The 18,703-nt window shown below is 38.6% G+C and overlaps 1 protein-coding gene across 2 annotated transcripts in view; it reads left to right on the forward strand.

The window, feature by feature from the left end:
* LOC131063465 (uncharacterized) overlaps positions 1-18,703 on the forward strand; it is a 150,244-nt gene that overhangs the window by 26,330 nt on the left and 105,211 nt on the right. The gene's annotated exons all lie outside the window — the stretch shown is intronic.

Below are 18,703 nucleotides of genomic sequence, written 5' to 3' on the forward strand. Positions count from 1 at the left end.
AATCAATCACCTGCAGAAGAAACAAGAAAATTAAGGAGAGTTCTACTTCTCCTATCCGTCCAACCATCAGTCATGATGGTGCAACCTTTAGTGCTCCATATGTGGCGTTGTTCATCTAAATCCTCTTTCACATCATCCACCATTTGAGACAAAATGGGTCTTCTCAAATCACTCTCACTAGGGGCTTTGAACCCCGCCCCGCATATGGTAATGGCATCAACCATTTGTTGCCAATAAGGAGACCTGTCGCAAAGAAACTCAATGAGATAAGTTAAGTATAAAAATTCAATGAGATAAGTTAAGTATAAAAATTAAAACAATCAATGTTATCAAACATAAAAGTTAGTAAAACATTCACTTGGCTACAAAGAATGGAATACAGTCGTAGCTCCAAAACTTGCCAACTGCCATTTTAGCAGCATCATGGACCTCCTTGTTCCAACCCATGCCCTCAAGCGACGGTTGGGACCCAGGAGTAGTGCGAGGCACAAAGAAGGAATCCAACCTAGATTTACGAATCCTAGGTCCAATGGTAACATTCCCACTACAACTACTAGTGGTAGGAGCATGAGAAGTGGCGGTGGCATTGCCACTTATAGAAGCAAAAGCAGAAACGGAAGCACCAGCAGTAGCAAACTGAGTGGGACGATATGGAGGTAAGGAAGAAGGGCCTCCAACACAACCTAACTGTGTCCCTCTTCCTAAAACTGTCTCTCTCCCAATGGCCGCTCGATCCTCCTTTTGTTTCTTTTTTCTTTCAATCTCCTCAACCATTAAATAACAATCACGTACGGCCTCAGGGACTGCTTTTAGGCATGGTTCGACATCATGTCCACGCACACCAGCAATATGGTATTTCAGCCTATATATACCTCCATGGAATATTGTTTTGCAAAATATACATTTTGTTTGCCCCTTCCTTTGCCCTGGAAAATCCTCATGATATTTCCAAGTAGGGTCCTTTCTAATGGGGGGTCTAGAAGCTGAAGTAGACATTTTAGGATAGTTTTGTGAAACTTGAAGTTGAGGCAAATTGAAATGATAAAGTGAAGTTTGCTGCAATAAAACATTACAAATACAAAATAAAATTAATACATATTACATACATTCAAAAAAAAATAAAGTAGGGTTTGTCAAACCCTACTTTAAAAAAAAAGAAATTTACAAACCCTACATAGTACAACACTACAACTACATACTACATGCTACATACACACATACAAAAGATTTTTAAAGAAGATGTAAAACTTTCAAAATAAATGGATACAAAATTGAATTTTTGCATACAAGAAACAAACTAATCTTCAAAAAAACAACCGTACCTCTTACAACAAGCTTGAAATGAGCTGCAAAGTCTTCCTATCCAACTCTTGATGCACCAAATCGAAACACAATGCAGCTCCAATGTGACAAATTGAAGAAAACTTGAGCTTCCTTCTTGCTGGTTTTTCTTCTATGCACCCTTGTTTTTCTTCCCAACTCACTTTACTCTTCCTTTTTTTGCAAGTGAATGAAATGAAAGTCACTTTTAGGGCTAGAAGACAATTAACATAAAAAAACGGACTTAAAAAAACATTGCAAACTATTTTTTTTTTGTGTTTTCGTTTTGGCTTGACGCCGGCCGAGTCCGAGGCTCGGGAGTCGGCGAGTTTGGGCCAAACTCGCCAACTCGGCGACTCGCCAGACTCGGACGAGTCTGAGTCCGAGCCCTTGGGACTCGCCGAGCATGACTCGGACTCGGACTCGCCGAGTCTGGGCGAGTCCCATTTCTCTGCGAAAAACCCACCAAGAATCTGCAACCAAAAGAAAATTTCGACTTGAACGGAAGGGTCAAAACCCTAGTCGAAAATTGCAGAAACCCTAGGAAAATTTTCAACCTGCAAAAAAAAAAAAACCTACCCAGGAAGAGAAAAAAATTTGCTTTTAAAAAAAAACAGTTTTAAAAAAAAATCTCTTGAATAAAAACTTTGAAAAATTTTAATAACAAAATTTTTTCGAAATTTTTAATTTCCATGTTCTGATACCATGAAAAATAAATTGAATGAATGATTCAATAATCGGATGATTACATTGAACGATATACACACGTATATATAGAGGTTACAAGACGATGTTCTATAATTAGAACATAACGTTAAAATAAAAGATTAAAAAGCTAAATGCTAAATAAAGCTTAAAAGCTAATTAATTAAAAAGAAAAAGCTAAATGCTAAATAAAGCTTAAAAGCTAATTAACTAAAAAGTTAAATGATCATTAAACAAGGAACTAAATATAGGTGACTAAAATATAATTAAATATTCTAATACAAATGAGCTCCAATAAATTGTAGATGAAGCACAAGAGCTAGATGGCCAAGGAAAGACAAGGAAACACGCCACCAAGGGGCCTCAGCAAGGGCACACTCTCCAAAACGGAAAATTGAACGAGGGCAAACAGCAGCAAGCTTGATTTGAAATAAGAAATCAACCACTCCACCAAAATCCACCGAAGTCTGGGCAAATGGGTGCCAAGGGCATATGAAACTTTTGAATCCGTACCCACAAAATTTGAATGAAAGCTCCAACCAAAATGAGCAGAAATGCAGATCAGCTGTAGGGTTTCTTCACCAATTTATCACACCAAACTTCTTGAAATCCACTGGTAATCTCTCAATGAGATCACTTTGTGAGCTAGGAGTTATCTTTCAAACTCGAAACTGAAGATGAGCTAGGGGGGCACACAACCCCGAAGCCAAGACTCTGAAAGCAATTCAGAAGCACTTCGTTACAAATATTCATGGATACCAAAAACAAGAGCCCAACACTCCTATTTATAAACTCTGTGTCTCCAAATTTAAATTCACATTCCCTCCAAATGGATGCCGAACACAAATGTACATTCACTTCACATTATTTTGAAATTACATTTCATTTCCATTCCTTTCCAAGTCGACCTTCACATAGAAGCAAATATACTTTATAAAAATGACAATAAACTAATAATGTGGCGCCCAAGGTAGATAAGTGAAATCTATTATAAAATTAACTTGTTTCTCCATAAGGCGTCCATCTTGCCTTATCAATATTTCACTTATAAAATATTTTCCCTCAACAATAAATCGCCCAAACCTTATGATATAAAATAATACTTTATCACCTCAAGTCGTCCCCTTAACTTATAACCAAAAATACATGAGTCATACGTTTAGGCCAAGGGGGGCATTAAAAAATATTAAAAATACTGTTCCCATGTGCTGAACCATTGCCATAGTGAGTTGAAGGCCAGAAGTACTCAAAATTGCACTGCCAGAATTAGCCTCTGAACTGGACCACTGAAACCTGCCAAAAATAGCATTGCTAAAAATAGTACTTACTAAAAATAGCATACTACTAAAAATAGTAAGTGTGTCCAAATGCATTTTAACCACATTCTGAGCAGCTATCACAACTTATTAAAAATAGTAAGTCCGAAAAAGTCTTTGGATTCGTTTGCATGTCACACCATCGCAAGGCTCTCTGAAAACCCAAAAAAACCTAGAAAAATAAGCTCTCCTCGCCCCCACGTACTAAAAATAGTAAGTTCGGAAAAATCCTCAAATTCAGTTGCATGTCACACCATCACGAAGCTCTCTGAAAACCGAGAAGGAATCCATAATCATAATTGTAAAATTCCAAGCCACCAAAACTGCCAAAGCATCCTCCTAGAAAAAAGGAAACCCTAATTTCTGCCTCTGATTGATTGATAGGTCTTGGAATTGGCCAACAGTCCCCAGAACAAACTACAACGGAAAAGGGGACATTACATAATCGTTGTCTATAGTATGTCTCTGTGCATTGTCTTTTATTTTTGTAACTTGCTGCTTGTTTCATAGACATATGATCGCTGCTTATAATGATCTTTATTACTGTTCCTTTTATTAGGTCGTTTATAAATAAATCCAATGTTACTTCTGATAAACAAATCCAATGCTAGTTTATTTGAGCAATATTATAAATGATTCTCAATTGCTGCATCTATTATTCTTCAGTGAACTATATACAGATCGCTCCTTTGTAGTTGCTTGACCAACTGAACTGTACCATATTGAATTAAGTCAACTTTATTGAGGATATGATATCTTGATTTTTTCTATCATAATCTTCTGGTTACTGATTTCTTTTAATTGCTCTTGCAAACAATAATCTGTGTAGTCGCTGATCTAAAGTCTATCCGTTGTGCATTACCAAGTAGAGAATCAGCGTTTGCTATCATGAAGTCGGCTTTCTTGTCTTATAAAGTCGAGCATATTTATTTAACATACTTCAAGTCGGTTTTAGAATATTATCGCTGTTCATGTATGTTCATCCTAGAATTCTTCTTATATCATCGCTATTCATATTGCTATATTAGATTGTCCTATATATGAAGTCGGCAATATAAAAACTTGTAATATCAGATCACTATGTGGTTGATTGTAGTTTGTAACATCAAGATTTTGCTTTTATCCCCTTGTAATTTGCTGCATCAACTTCTCTTAATAAAGTTGTTTTACCTTTAATATTTATCATGTTTTGCATCCTTAATTTGATTGCTTGGTTAGAATGTTGGACCACAATCTCGATATGACTAAATCTATTTTGTAGATATCCTTTATCATAGACATCCTTCATTGTCAAATCATTTGGTTCCAATTGCATCAACTTCACTGTAAAGATAATACATGGAGCTTTCTCTAAGTATCAACAGAACTATTTTGTCTTATAAACTTATCACTGCATATTGACACCAATAACAATATTTTCACTCTTGACATCAATGACAAATTTATCTATAACATTGTCTTCTTACCTTCTTGACATCATTGACAACATTTCCAACAAGAAGTGTAATGCTTGATCTTCTTTTTGATGAGTATTGACCCTTCTATATCCTTTTTTAATCTGATTCTCTGGTATGATTGGATTCATGATGTCTTTTATAACCTTAAGGAGGGACGGGGGAGTCATCTTATTTTTGTTGGGACCTGTCTATTGGGAAATGCCATGTCTCTTTGATCGATCCTCTTCTAAAATGTACGTCTCTCTATTGGTGCATGTTGACTTTGGATGACTAAACCGATGAGGGTTAATAAAGTCCTTTTTCTTTAACTAATATTGGCTGCTATGATCACACCTCATCATTGATTATTAGTGACATGTATTAATGTAATACAATCGTTAACATATCTTAACTTATTCGCTGCCAAGTTAACTTGAATATGAATCACTGTATTCTTATGCATCAGTACAAACTTTAGGAGTCATCACTGCTTTGATCTTCTAACGAGTGCCAATTGGGAACCGCTAGTTTATTGTTTTAACTGATCAAAAGAAAGTGGTGCATCCTTTTACTTATTAACATCCCTCTTTTGCTGTTGTCTGAGTTCAATTTAGGAATTCAGAAAATTCTCAAGTCTTTGAAAAGACAGTTTTCTTTTATTAGGATGTGAGCATTTATTGTCAAGGTAGGGCCATGACAGTCCACTTGTAATGTCCCCTTCTCAGCAGTAATCAATTCAGTTGGCCGTTAACCTATCGCGGAGACCCGTAGGCTAGTTGGGAGCAGAAATTAGGGTTTCCTATTTTCTAGGAGAATTCTATGGAAGTTTGGCGGTCTACATGTTGGATTTTCATAGTTTTGATTCTGGATTCCTTTTGGGTTTTTTGAAAGCTTCACAATGATGGTACATGTGTAGCAATCGGTGGAGTTTGGTAAACTTACTATTTTTAGGAAGTGGGAGCGAGGTCAGCTCATTTCTCTGGGTTTTTCTGGGTTTTCAGAGAGCTTCGTGATGGTGTGACATGTAAATGATTTTGAAGACTTTTCCGGACTTACCATTTTTAGTAAGTTGCGACGGTTGCGTAGAATGTGCTTAAAATGCAATTGGACACACTTACTATTTTTAGCAATATACTATTTTTAGTAAGTGCTATTTTTGGCAGGGTTCTGTTGACGTGTATTTTGTACACCATCATACACAGAATAAAATACCTTAAGGCATCTTATCCTCTCTTGAAAAAAGTCTCTAACTGCTGAAGATTCGCATGAAGGATCAGTTAAGATGACTCCAATGTTCTGGTTAGTAGGGTCTCTACGTGTGGATAAGCACTAGTTGGTATGATGTGATTTGCTGTGTCCTCGAGGGGATCTTACACTCCGAAATTCCGAAATCTTACTAAACTAAGAAGCTTTTTTCTTAAAAAAAATGACAAAAGAGAAGGGTTTTCAAGAGGTCTAATCTAGTCTAACCCTAAGAATGACTTAGTGTGAACAAGACTTGGCAAGATTCAACCAACTTCAATTTAGCCATAAGATAACAACTCAATTGAAATTGATGCGATCTTCTAAGGTAACGAAATGATTTTTCAATGCATCAAAGATCAAAGACACTACCACGAAGGTACATATCCAAGATACAATAATGTTTGAAGGTTAAATGATTCAAATATCTCCAATTGACCACGCAAGGCGTTCCTACAATCAGCAAGACGCTAGTGGTTTGGATTACGAATCCTACCAAAAATCAAGTCTCACACTATGTCCTCCAAATTAACACACTACTTTGATTGAGCATGATTCAAGTAAATTGAACAACCATGAAGATAACCAAGAAAATTGCAACAAAACACCATAACTTCAATATTTCATTGATTTCCAAGTCATCATGTACAACAATTGCTTGAATTCCTTTCCTCAAAACTCAATCTTGCTACAAAAATAAAATTGCTTCTAACTCTAATCTCTCTAATACAACAAATTCTCTGATATCTAACTATTCTAGTTCCCAATGAAATGAAAAATGAGGGTATAAATAGCATCCTCAATTACAATGAAAGGTCCAGATTGAAAGTAGATCAACGGTCAAGATCATGACACCTAAACCCTAATTAGGGTTTGTTACAAATGGCCTCCTTTTTACTGAACAATATTAAATGCATAGCCAAATATTAAATTTGGCACAAAAACCTAGGAGACATAAACCAATGACAAATAAGATGCCATGTCATCTATAACAACCTATCATCTAGAATCTTATTCCCTTTCCAATTCTCTTTTTTAGCATATGCAATGAATCTTGACACGATTCCTTCGATCTCTGCAATTGGAATCTCGGGAAGATTCTTCATACTTTCCTCCAAGTGGATGACCTGATCGAATGCATCTAGAAGAGCTGCGTCCCATGAAGATTCAAGTTCCTTTGTTCTTTCAATCAGGAGCATGATGGCAAACATCTGATCATATTGCTCGTCTGTAACATTTGTGTCCTTGCAAAAGATGACCTTGATTCTATCCTCTAATTCTTGCATATCCACATCTGTCTCGACCTCGATCCTTCTGCCAAGAATGGTACGAAGTACCTCAAATACTCTGTCCTGGATTGGATTGATCACCTCCTCCACTTGGCTGCATCTAGTACTGATGTCCTCAAAGAAAACACTCTTCATATGGAGTAGGGTTGACCACTGAAGCAAACTGTGAGGTCCTCCATCCATGATCTTTTCTTGCGCTAAGACCTTCCTTGATGTGTGTCTAATTACTTTCAAGACAGGAATGATAACATCTTTGGTATGAGCAAATGTGGCTACTGTTATCATCAAATTGTGGATTATCTCAAGAACCTGGATAGCTTGATGAATAATCTTCATCATCCTTGTTACAAACTCAATGGCAACTGTATGAGATTTATCCATCCAAGTACTCGTACGCTGGACCATATTCCTGAATCTTTCTGCCTCATTGATTGATTGAAGTGGAAGTGCCTGCACTGGTGATCTAGCTGGATCCTGACGTCCCAAAGGTTCATTGATGTGACTGAAATATGTCCTCCATGCACCGACCTCTCTCTCAAGCCTTCTATTCTTCTCCATTTCTTCTCTAAGCTTGTCTTTCAATGCCTCAAATGAGTCGGTAGCATCATCCAATGTCTGCTTTGCTGTGGATGGTCCTAGCTCAAATGTCTGTATATCATATTCTTCTGCTAGGATCTCACCTTCATATTTGTCTACTGCCGGTGTAGCTATCTGCAGTTTCCTGGATCCAGTCTCATCTCGAATCATCTTGGACATCTTGGTAGCTTTCCTCTTCTCTGTTACTTCGTGAGAACGTCCAACAAGGCTTTCCAAATCAATTGCATTATCTTCGTCCTCTATTACGATCACCTTGGTTAATCTTTCCTTCAACCAATCTGGGATAGTTGATCTTGTCTCTTGAACTTGAATTTCTTTATGCACTACTTCTTCTTGTCTGGGAGGAGATGTTATTTCATTGTCTTCTTTATCTTCATCTAACTCATAATCTTGGAGAGATCCATCTGGTGACCCTTGCTGTGCCTGTCCTCCTTCCTGCCTGTCGTTCTGTACCATCGACTCCATGGATTCTTCCACTTGAAGTGTCCTCTTCTCTGGTCTAGAAGAAGTACCGGATGAACGATTTCGGTTGGCCTCTTGTTTCTTCTTGGAAGATTCTCTCTGTCCAGGTCTCTCTTTCCTCTTCGAGCCTCTTGGATGGAGATTGCCCTCGCTGGCATATCGAAGGTTACCTTCACCTGAATTTCTAGGATTAGGATTGCCTTCACTTACACTGGCTCCACCTTCGGCTGGTTTCTCTTCCAAAGTGAAAGTCATAGCTATGCCTTGCTCTCTCAACTTCTGATGCTGTACGTCAACCCATCTGCGAGTACAAGACAAGACTGGAGCCATTAAAGTATCTAAATCCACGACCTCGGGCTCATTCCAATCTAACCTTATTGATTTGCTTTCTCGATCATAGGATGACTGGATATGTCTGCCACTGTCCTGTGCTTGGTCGGCCACTCTGTAAATCCTGCATTTCCTGATAAAATCCAAAGGCAATCTAGAATGCATTTTTCGTTTCACTTCAAGATCATCTAAGAGATTCATCATAAAATCTTCTATTTGGTACTCATGCTTAAACTTCCTACCGACTGTCTCCTCTAAATGTCCATGTGGATCAAAGCTTTCTCTCAAAGCAAAGGTTGAAAAAGAATACAAGGCTAACTCCTTCTCTGCGTCATCCATAGCTAAAGCATTAGGACATACCTCAACTGAATTGCCCAAAATGATAGGTACTGGAACTCCATTCCCATGTCTGTGTCTGAATGCCCTCGCATATGCTGCCAACTGTCTTGTTACTTCAAGTAACACAATTCTGTCTGTCGGATATCTCGGCAACATGTATGGAGGTAAAGGACATCCATGCACTCTGATATAAGTAAACTTCGGAAATTGGATAAACCAAGCACTGTACCTCTTCACCAATTCTTGTGCATCCTGAGATAATCTGTTGTGGATCCCACCTTGCAACGTCCTTGTGATGTTCATCGTGAAGGTATCATTAACTAACTTGTAGTTGCTTCCTAGCGGATGATGCAAGTGGACATAGGAATCACAAGCTCTGACCTCGCCGGGTCCTCTTCCAATCACTCCTCTGTGAGGTAGTCCTGCGTACTCAAAACTCCTGATCAAGGCATAGATGACGTATGAACTCATGTGGAAGGACTTGGTAGCCTTGAGTCTCCTCAACTATACATCCAAGCAATGGCTAATCATTCTAGCCCAATGTATCGTACCTTTTCCTTGAACAATCACCTGGATGAAGTAGAACATCCACTTCTCAAAGTAGAAGGCCTGAGGGGCTCCTGTAACTCGGTTGAGCATTGTGATCAAATCTCTGTACTCCTCCTAGAAATCAATCCTGTGCGGTGTGTTCGGGATCTTGCTTAGACGGGGACGACTCTTGAGTAACCAGTTCTTATTAATTATGCTTAGACAAGCATTTGGATCATCTTCGTACATTGACCTGGCTCCCTCTATGCTCTTGTATATCATGTCCCTATGCTCTGGAAGATGGAAAGCTTCACTTATAGCTTCCTCTGAAAGGTACGCCAAAGTGTTTCCTTCATTGGACATGATCGTTCTGGACTGTGGATCATAATGACGAGCGCACTCGATCATCAACTCATGGCACTGAACAGCTGGAGGAAAGCCGGCCGCCTTAATGATGCCACTCTCGATTATTCTCCGGGTGACAGGTGATGGCTTGCCAATGTAAGGGACCTCTCGAAACTTCTTCGTGCTAAAGTTGCCTAAGTTTGTATCTCCAATGTTGCTCCATTTCGACACGATCTTGGTCTCCACTTCTTCAGTCCTTTGATCTTCCTTCATAAGAGCTGAACGACTGGTGGATGCTCCCGCCTTCGGGGTCGCCATACCTACACAACATTTCATAATGAGAAACTAGATTTTGCAATGAATAACATAGATTAGATTAATTTTAGGAAACTTCATGATAAGTCTTTGAGTTATCATTTCGTAAAAAAACGATCGAGCTAGTTGGAATTCAAAATTCAAAATTCAAAATTTAAGCTATGACGATCTAAAATTAAAATTAAAACAATAAAACCACATCGCCATACCTCACTAGAGAATTAACTCTAGAATGCAAAATGAATAAAATCGCCTAGGCAAAATTGATGTTAGATAATCTTCAACGTGATCTCCTCTTCAAATTAGGAACTTCGCCACCTTTGATATGTCCTTGATGTGATCTCCAATGCCTTGGACAAATTCGAACCTCCTTGGATAATATTTGCGCCACCTTTGGATATAAATTCGCACCACCTTGCTTGAAATGAAATTCGCACTCTTCAAACACAATTCGCACTTCTCCCTCAAGATCGCATGTGAGATGATAAAATGATAATGTGAAAATAAAAGTCTTTCACCTCCCTTTATAGCGCTCACCTCATATTCACCTTAAGGCCGACTTGGTAATTAATAAGGCAATTTAAAACAATTTTTAAATAAAATAGAAGGCCGACTTTCATAAACCAAGCGCTCTTTTAAATTTTTTATTAATTAATAATTAATTATTAAATGCCATCATTTATAAATTAATAAATTCGATTTTTTTTTTTTTTTTGACAAGGCAAAATAATAATTAATTAATGAATACCATGCGCTATTTAAATGCTTTTAATTAAATATTGATTTTCCTAGCATTTAAATAAATTCAAAAATGTGTTTGAGCGCCAAAATTTGGAGAGTGGAAAATTACAAACCTCATCGCCCTGGTCCCTGACTGAGGGACAGGAGCGATCCATTATCTTGGTCTTGATTCTTGCATTTTTGACGTTCAAAGTCTCCATCTCCACGTTGAACTTGGCATTCTCGCTAGGGATTTCGAGCTAAAGTGTTTTGCTTGTGTGAACAAATGCCTTTTATGACTACTATCGCCCTGGTCCCTTGGAGAGGGACAGGAGCGATCTAGATGTTTTCTCCTTGATCTTACATCTTCGATCTCAAATTTTCATCATAAGGTGAATAATAACATTGTTTCTTTACTCCATGCTTGTCTCACTTGACTTCTACAAGGCGTATTTGATGTTTGGAAGGTTATCGCCCTGGTCCCTTGGAGAGGGACAGGAGCGATCCTGGTGTCCTGGCTCAAATTTGCCAACTTTCAATCTTTCTTTCTTGTTCAGAGTCTTCCAAATGGCATCCTTGATCTTGTGCGACTCTGCCCTATCTTGATTTTGAAGGAACATGAGTGTTTTAATGAAAATCGCTTTGGTCCTTGTCCAAAGGACAGGAGCGATATAAGTTCCTTGGCTTAATTGATAGCATTTTGACGTTTGGAACCTTTGTATATCATCTTCAAAAGATACCTTTGACCCTGTGCGACCTTGCAAAACCTTGACTTAACGTGATTTTGGAAAGATTTGGCAAATATAATAGATATCGCTCTGGTCCCTTGGAGAGGGACAAGAGCGAACTTCAAGGTCCTGGGTTCATGCTTGCCTTCTTCAACTTGCCACTGCCTTCATTGGGTAAAATGAAGTCCTTCAATCCTTCTTGATCATTTGATACTTGTTTAACTTTCAAAATCTAGGCCTTTATAGGAATTTCGCTCTGGTCCCTTGGAGAGGGACAGGAGCGAATTAGGTATTTTAGTGCAAATCCTTCAATTTAGTGACCTTTGATGCCTTCATTCTTTATTGGGATGCTTCGAAATGCTCTTGCCACCATGTATCCGATACTTGGAGTGTCTTGAACTTGAAGAAAAGGCAACATACTCATTACATCGCCCTGGTCCCTTGGAAAGGGACAGGAGCGATCTTGGTCCTGTAGGCTTCATTCCACTTTATCACCTTCAAAAATTATCTTCAATGGATTCGACATACCTCCTTTCATTCATCCATGTCTTGAGATTCTCTCAAACTTGGCAAAAAAATCATCTAAGACAAAAATCGCTCTGGTCCCTGCCTGAGGGACAGGAGCGAACTTGGGCATTTGGGTCCCTTGTTGACGTTTCATAATCTTCAATTTGTCTTCAACGAGTTCAAGTCACATCTTTTCTTACCTTCAAACATAAAACTTGCTTGATCTTTGCCCAGAACATGCCGTATGAAGGATTTCGCTCTGGTCCCTGGGAGAGGGACGGGAGCTACAATGGTTTTCGCCCTGGTCCCTGACTGAGGGACAGGAGCGATTTTGCATATTTGGGTCATTCTCTTTCACGACGGCACTTCAAGTTATATTCATTTGATAAAACACATCTCTTTGGACCTCTTCAAATCGTCAAGTCATTAAAATCCTGCAAGGACAAAATAATATTTGATTTTAAGCTCCGGTCCCTCACTGAGGGACAGGAGCGATTTTCACTCCTGGGGCATTTCCGTGTTCATGAAATTCTTCAATTTATATTCAACGGAACGATCACGCCTTTCTCTACCACTTCCAATTCGAAATTCATCTTGACCCTGTAAGGACAGTAAGATATTTGAAAACGAGCTCCGGTCCTTCACTGAGGGACAGGAGCGATTTTGCTCCTACAGGCCAAAATATCAAGATTTTACAAATTTAATCACTTCACAAGGCAAAAACAAATCATTCCCTATGCCCAAGATCAAAAATCAAAAAACTCAAAATTTGGTCAAAATTCCTCAATTGGACAAAAATTCACATTTCATCATCAATACTTAGACAAATTTAAGACTCTGCACTCAAAATTCCAATTGAAAATAGACCATTTTGGCGAATTCATTCCATTCAAAATTTGCATCCTACAAAAGGAGGCTCAAAAAGCTCTCAAAACTGACTGGACTCTGGCCTGAAAAGACAGTAATGGAAACCCTAAGGTTTGACCCTAGATCCAGACAACTAACAAACTAACAAAACCCTAAAAACGAAGCGAAAAGCGAGCGAAAAACGAGCAAAAAGAGGGGGTCCCCATTTCAAATGGGGCGATGTGTGAAATGGTCACAACAGGGTCCTGCAGCTCAGTGCAATGGCTATATCTGGCAGGGCAGTTCTCTCAGTTTGATCTCCCATACTCTTGGAGCTTGTTTCGGCAAGTTTAGTATTTGATGGAAAGTGGTGTTCTAAGTTGAATTATAACTTAAGGCAAAAATGGACGATCTATTAAAGGGATTGCTTAAGTTATATTAAAAGTCATTTTCTCAATTATATGTTGGGCGCCCATATTATGTATTATTTGCATTTTAATAAAGTGTCTTGTCTAGGCAAAATGGGACGACTTGGTGAGGAATGAAATGAAATGCAAATTAAAGTGAATTCGAATGTCATTGTTTAGTCCCACATTGGAGGGAAAAAGAGGTTCGAGTTGGGAGGAAGTTATAAATAAGTGCCTTGGCCTTCATTTGAGACTATCTATTGCTTATCATAATGAAGTGTTGCCGAAATCATTTTAGACTCTTGCTTTGAGGGATGCATACCTCCTAGCTTCCTTCAGTTTCGTGCTTGAAAGATAGCCCCTAGTTGAATACTGTGTCTGTTTCTCATCCAAAGGAGTAGATTGAGTTCAATGAAGATAAAGTTATATGATGCTTTTTGATTTTGGAGCTAATCGTGAAATTCATTTATAAGTTTCTGAGAGTTCAGTTGCTGCTTCTGGGTATTCTTCCTATGTTTTCCTCTTGGTTAGGTGATTCCTTTTGCTAAGTTTCGTGGTTTTTGGCATCAATTTGGATTTTATAAACAAAATCGCCCTCCTTACCTGGCCATACCATGTATGTGAATGCCTTGGGAAGTGTGCATTAAATGTGTTGATCAAATTTGTAGCTGGTGGTTGGTCATGGCTTGGACACCTCCTCTCTAGGGATCATTCGCGTTTGATTTCAAGTCATTCGGAGTTGTGTGGGCAAAGTTATGAGCATCTAGGTGATTTCTCTTCTTGCTGGTCTGTTATTTCAGTTTGTTGTTCTTTATATCATACTCGAGTTATTTACATGTCTGGATACTCTTCATATGCTGGATAGCTCCTATTTGTTAGAAGATCAATTCCTAACATTTTAGTGTGTTTGGATATTGATTTCCTATTGTAATCTGCAAGCTAATGCTCTCATTGTAACGCTGAAAATCAGTAGTACTGATCAACCTTTGTTTCATTGCATTTTACATTTTGTATTCCTATTGAAGAAGTGGAAGAGGTTGGCTTAGCCGCCTATCTATTACTTTTAGTTGGTTTCTCAGTCCTCTCGTTGAATAAGTGGTTTAGTGATCTTACTTTTAGTATTGTAATAACTGTCCTCCCGTTGAAAAGTGGTTGAGTGATTTTACATTTAAGTTGTTCTTGCCTGCTGAACAAGTGGAAGGGGCTGGCTTGCTGCCTAGCATTGTACTTTCAGTTTGTCTTTGGAGCTAACGATCCCCTATTCACCGTATGCTCTAACCTCACTGTAATGTCCCCGATATAATTAAATAGTCCATTTAAATAATTTATTGTACGGCCCCGTACTTCATAATATATTTCGGGCCCCTTTAATTAATTAGTTAGTTATAAACTTTTTGGTGTCAGCCCGTTTGTAACCCTTCGGGAAACTTCCTGCAGCCCATATATATGGCCGAGTTAGTGTTGACGTGTATTTTGTACACCATCATACATAGAATAAAATACCTAAAGGCATCTTATCCTCTCTTGAATAAAGTCTCTGACTGCTGAAGATTCGCATGAAGGATCAGTTAGGATGACTCCAATGTTCTGGTTAGTAGGGTCTCTACGTGTGGATAAACTCCAGTGGTATGATGTGATTTGCTGAAATCACAAGGGGACTTACATCTGATGATTGAACTTCCGATCTGCTTTGCTGGAACACAGGCTCTTACTGGCTTAGATTTAAAAAATGGAAAAAGGATAAGGGCGAAGAGAGGATCTAATCCTAATACTAAGAATGTAGGAGCAATGATTTGATTTTTGATGAAACTCTAACTAGGTCTTGTTTTGACATCAATGGACCATCTACACAAGGCTAGTGCGATCTTCTAAGGGAAGCTTTATGATGTTCAAATCATCACTGCAGGCATAGACACCATCAAGTTGATGCATATCAATGAAGAAGCGACAAATTGAAATTGAGCTTAAGCTGAACGATTCCAGTTGACTACACAAGGCAAGTCTGCAATCAACAAACTGCTAGTAGTATGGATATACGAATTCCACCATCAATCAATCACATTTCCTCCATTCATCTAATCATCTACCATCTAAGATTGAAGACTCAACAAGAAACCATGCAAATTGCAAGAAACGATACACTTCACCATTACTTCAATGAAAATGGAGTTTGTTTACAATCAATGGCAACAATTTCTTGCCTTGTCCTCCTATTCTACTCTAATTACTATTCTATCAACTTCTAACTACTCTCTATCTACTAACTGCTTTCTATTATTTTCCAATTCTCTAACTAATTCCCTTTACAAAATGAAATGCCAGGGCTTATATAGTGCCCACAATACAATTTGATGGCTTAGATCAATTCGAGATCAATGGCCAAGATTTTACAATGAAAACCCTAATTAGGGTTTGTTACAACCATTACATAACATTTAATGCTTGACCAATGATAAAATTGTATTGCTTGGACACATGTCCTCTCTAGAAAAATTGACCAATGGATAGCCGGGGTAGGTACATCGGAGTTTGTGCCACCTCCCATGAGTTAGGTACATTGAATTTGGAAATGCTGAGGTGGACCACACTGACTGGATGAGCGATGACTGGGATGCCACCTCATCTGACACTTGTAACTTGGTAAATATTCAACTTGGTGTTGTTGAGAAGCTAGCTTTAATTAATTCATCTGGAACTATTTGCTTCTTCAACGAACCCTTGTTCTGACTTCTTGTGTCCTTGATGTGTAGGATGATTGATGTACCTCGCCTTGAAACGCTGGATTGGAGGAGGCCGCCCTTGTCCTTGCTTGATCGTCCTTGATGAGATCTCCATTTGATGCCTACACAATATTTCAAAATTAGTAACATGATTTTGCAATGAATAACTAGATTAGAGATTAAATTTAGGAAACTTCATGATAAGTCCTTGAGTTATCATTTCCTAAAAAACGATTGAGCTATCACAATTCAAAATTTCAAAATTCAAACTTTAAGGGTATGACGATTAAAACAAGGGATCTTGCCATACCTTACTTGAGAGCTAACTCAAAAAATGCAAAATGAAGAAAATCACCTAGGCAAAAATCGAAATTTGAAACTTTCAATGTGATCCTCCTCTAGCGAACGCCTTCCTTGTCAATTTCACCACCTTTGGGGGGTCTTCAACGTCTTGATGGCAAATTCGCTCCACTTCAAACCAAGTTCGCACTCCCCTTGAATGGAAATTTTGCACCTTTCCTCAATGAAATTCGCACTTCCTCCTTGTCTTCTCCAAATCGCATGCAAAGGAAGTTTGAATGATGATTTGAAAATGAAATAACTCACCCCTCCTTTATAAGCGCTCACCTCTCATTTACCTCTAGGCCGACTTTGGTGAATAAGGCAAATTTAAAATAAACTTAAAGGCCGACCTTTGTAAAATGAAACAAATTTTAAATCAAGCGCCCCATTTTATTTATAATTAATTAATTTAATGCCTATAATTTTAAATAAACTTGATTTTTAAAAGGCAAAAATTAATTAATAAAGACCCATGCGCTAATGTTAAATGCTAACTTTAATTGGATTTCAAATTTATCGATTTTTTCCTAGCATTTAATAAAATCTAAAGAATGTTTTAGCGCCAAATTTGGAAGAGGTAAGGACACAAACCTATCGCTCTGGTCCCTGACTAAGGGACCAGAGCGAATTTGATGTTTAGTCTTGATTCTCTTGCCTTTTATGTTCAAAACCTCCATCCTCACGTTGAGACTGGCATGTTTGCCAAAAAACTCGAGCTTGATCGTCTTGATTGGGTGGATGAATGCCCTCTAAGGTGGATATCGCCCTGGTCCCTTGGTGAGGGACAGGAGCGAACTTCATGCTCTGGCCAACATTTGCTACCTCTCAAGCTTTACTCCTTGTTCATCACCTTGCAAATGATATCCTTGATCTTGCGAACCTTGACTTTGACGTGATCTTGAAGGAAAACGAATGATTTAATGAAAATCGCCCTGGTCCCTTGATGAGGGACAGGAGCGATATAGCTTCCTTGTTCAAATTGATAGTCTTTTGACGTTTGAAACCTTTGCATATCATCATCTTAAGACGCCTTAGACCCTGTGCAACCATGTACAATCTTGACTTGGCATAAATTTTGAATGAATTGGCAAATATGGTGGATATCGCCCTGGTCCCTGACTGAGGGACAGGAGCGAACTTCAATGTCCTGGGCTCATGCTTGCTTTCATCAACTTGCCATTGCTTTCATCGTGTAAAATGAAGTCCCTTGGTCCCCTTTGGACACTTGAAACGTGATCAACATTCAAAATCTAAGCTTTCATGAAGATTTCGCTCTGGTCCCTGCCTGAGGGACAGGAGCGAATTTGTACTTTCAAGCTCAACTACACTTTGCCAACTTCCAAATTTATCTTCAACGGTCTAGTTTCACCCTCCTTTCTTGCCTTCAAACTTAAAACTTGCTTGCTTTTGCCTGAATTTTACCTTATGAAGAATTTCGCTCTGGTCCCTGGGAGAGGGACGGGAGCTACAATGGATTTCGCCCTGGTCCCTGACTAAGGGACAGGAGCGATTTTGCATTTTGGTCTATTTTTCCTCATGTTTGTGCCTTCAAATTATATTCAACTGGTAAAAAGCACTTCCTTGGTTCTCCTCAAGTCGTCAAATCGTTCAAATCTTTCAAGGACAAGGAAATTTTGGATTTCAAGCTCCGGTCCTTCAGTGAGGGACAGGAGCGATTTTTGCCCTCCAGGCCCAAATGCTTCACTTTTCACCATGAAATGTCTTTGCTAGGGAAGATATCATCCTGCCTCATGCTATGAATAAAAGTTAATGTCCAAAAAAGGTCTAAAATTGTGCATATAAAGAAAATCGCTCTGGTCCTTCAGTGAGGGACAGGAGCGAATTTGACCTTCTAGGCAAAAACTTCATCATTTCATCGTTTTTGATCAAGTCTGGATGCTCTATCATGCTCATTTTGCCCTTCACCATGCCTTTGATGTCTCAATTTGTCCAAACAAGGTCAGGAATGACTCCACTAAGCTTTTTCGCTCTGGACCCTTGGTGAGGGACAGGAGCGCTTCGCCTTGGTCCTCCTGGGAGGGACAGGAGCGAAATTCGCTCTGGATCCTCAATGAAGGACGGGAGCGAAATTTGACTTTTCGAACTCTCTATCAGGATAACTTTTATGGAATATAACATTTAAGTATAAGTGACATTTCCTTCTATGTTTCTTCTTTCTTATACTTTAAGTTATATTCCATATATACTT

The sequence above is a fragment of the Cryptomeria japonica genome, chromosome 5, assembly GCF_030272615.1.
Source record: "Cryptomeria japonica chromosome 5, Sugi_1.0, whole genome shotgun sequence".
In the NCBI taxonomy this organism is placed as follows: Eukaryota; Viridiplantae; Streptophyta; class Pinopsida; order Cupressales; family Cupressaceae; genus Cryptomeria; species Cryptomeria japonica.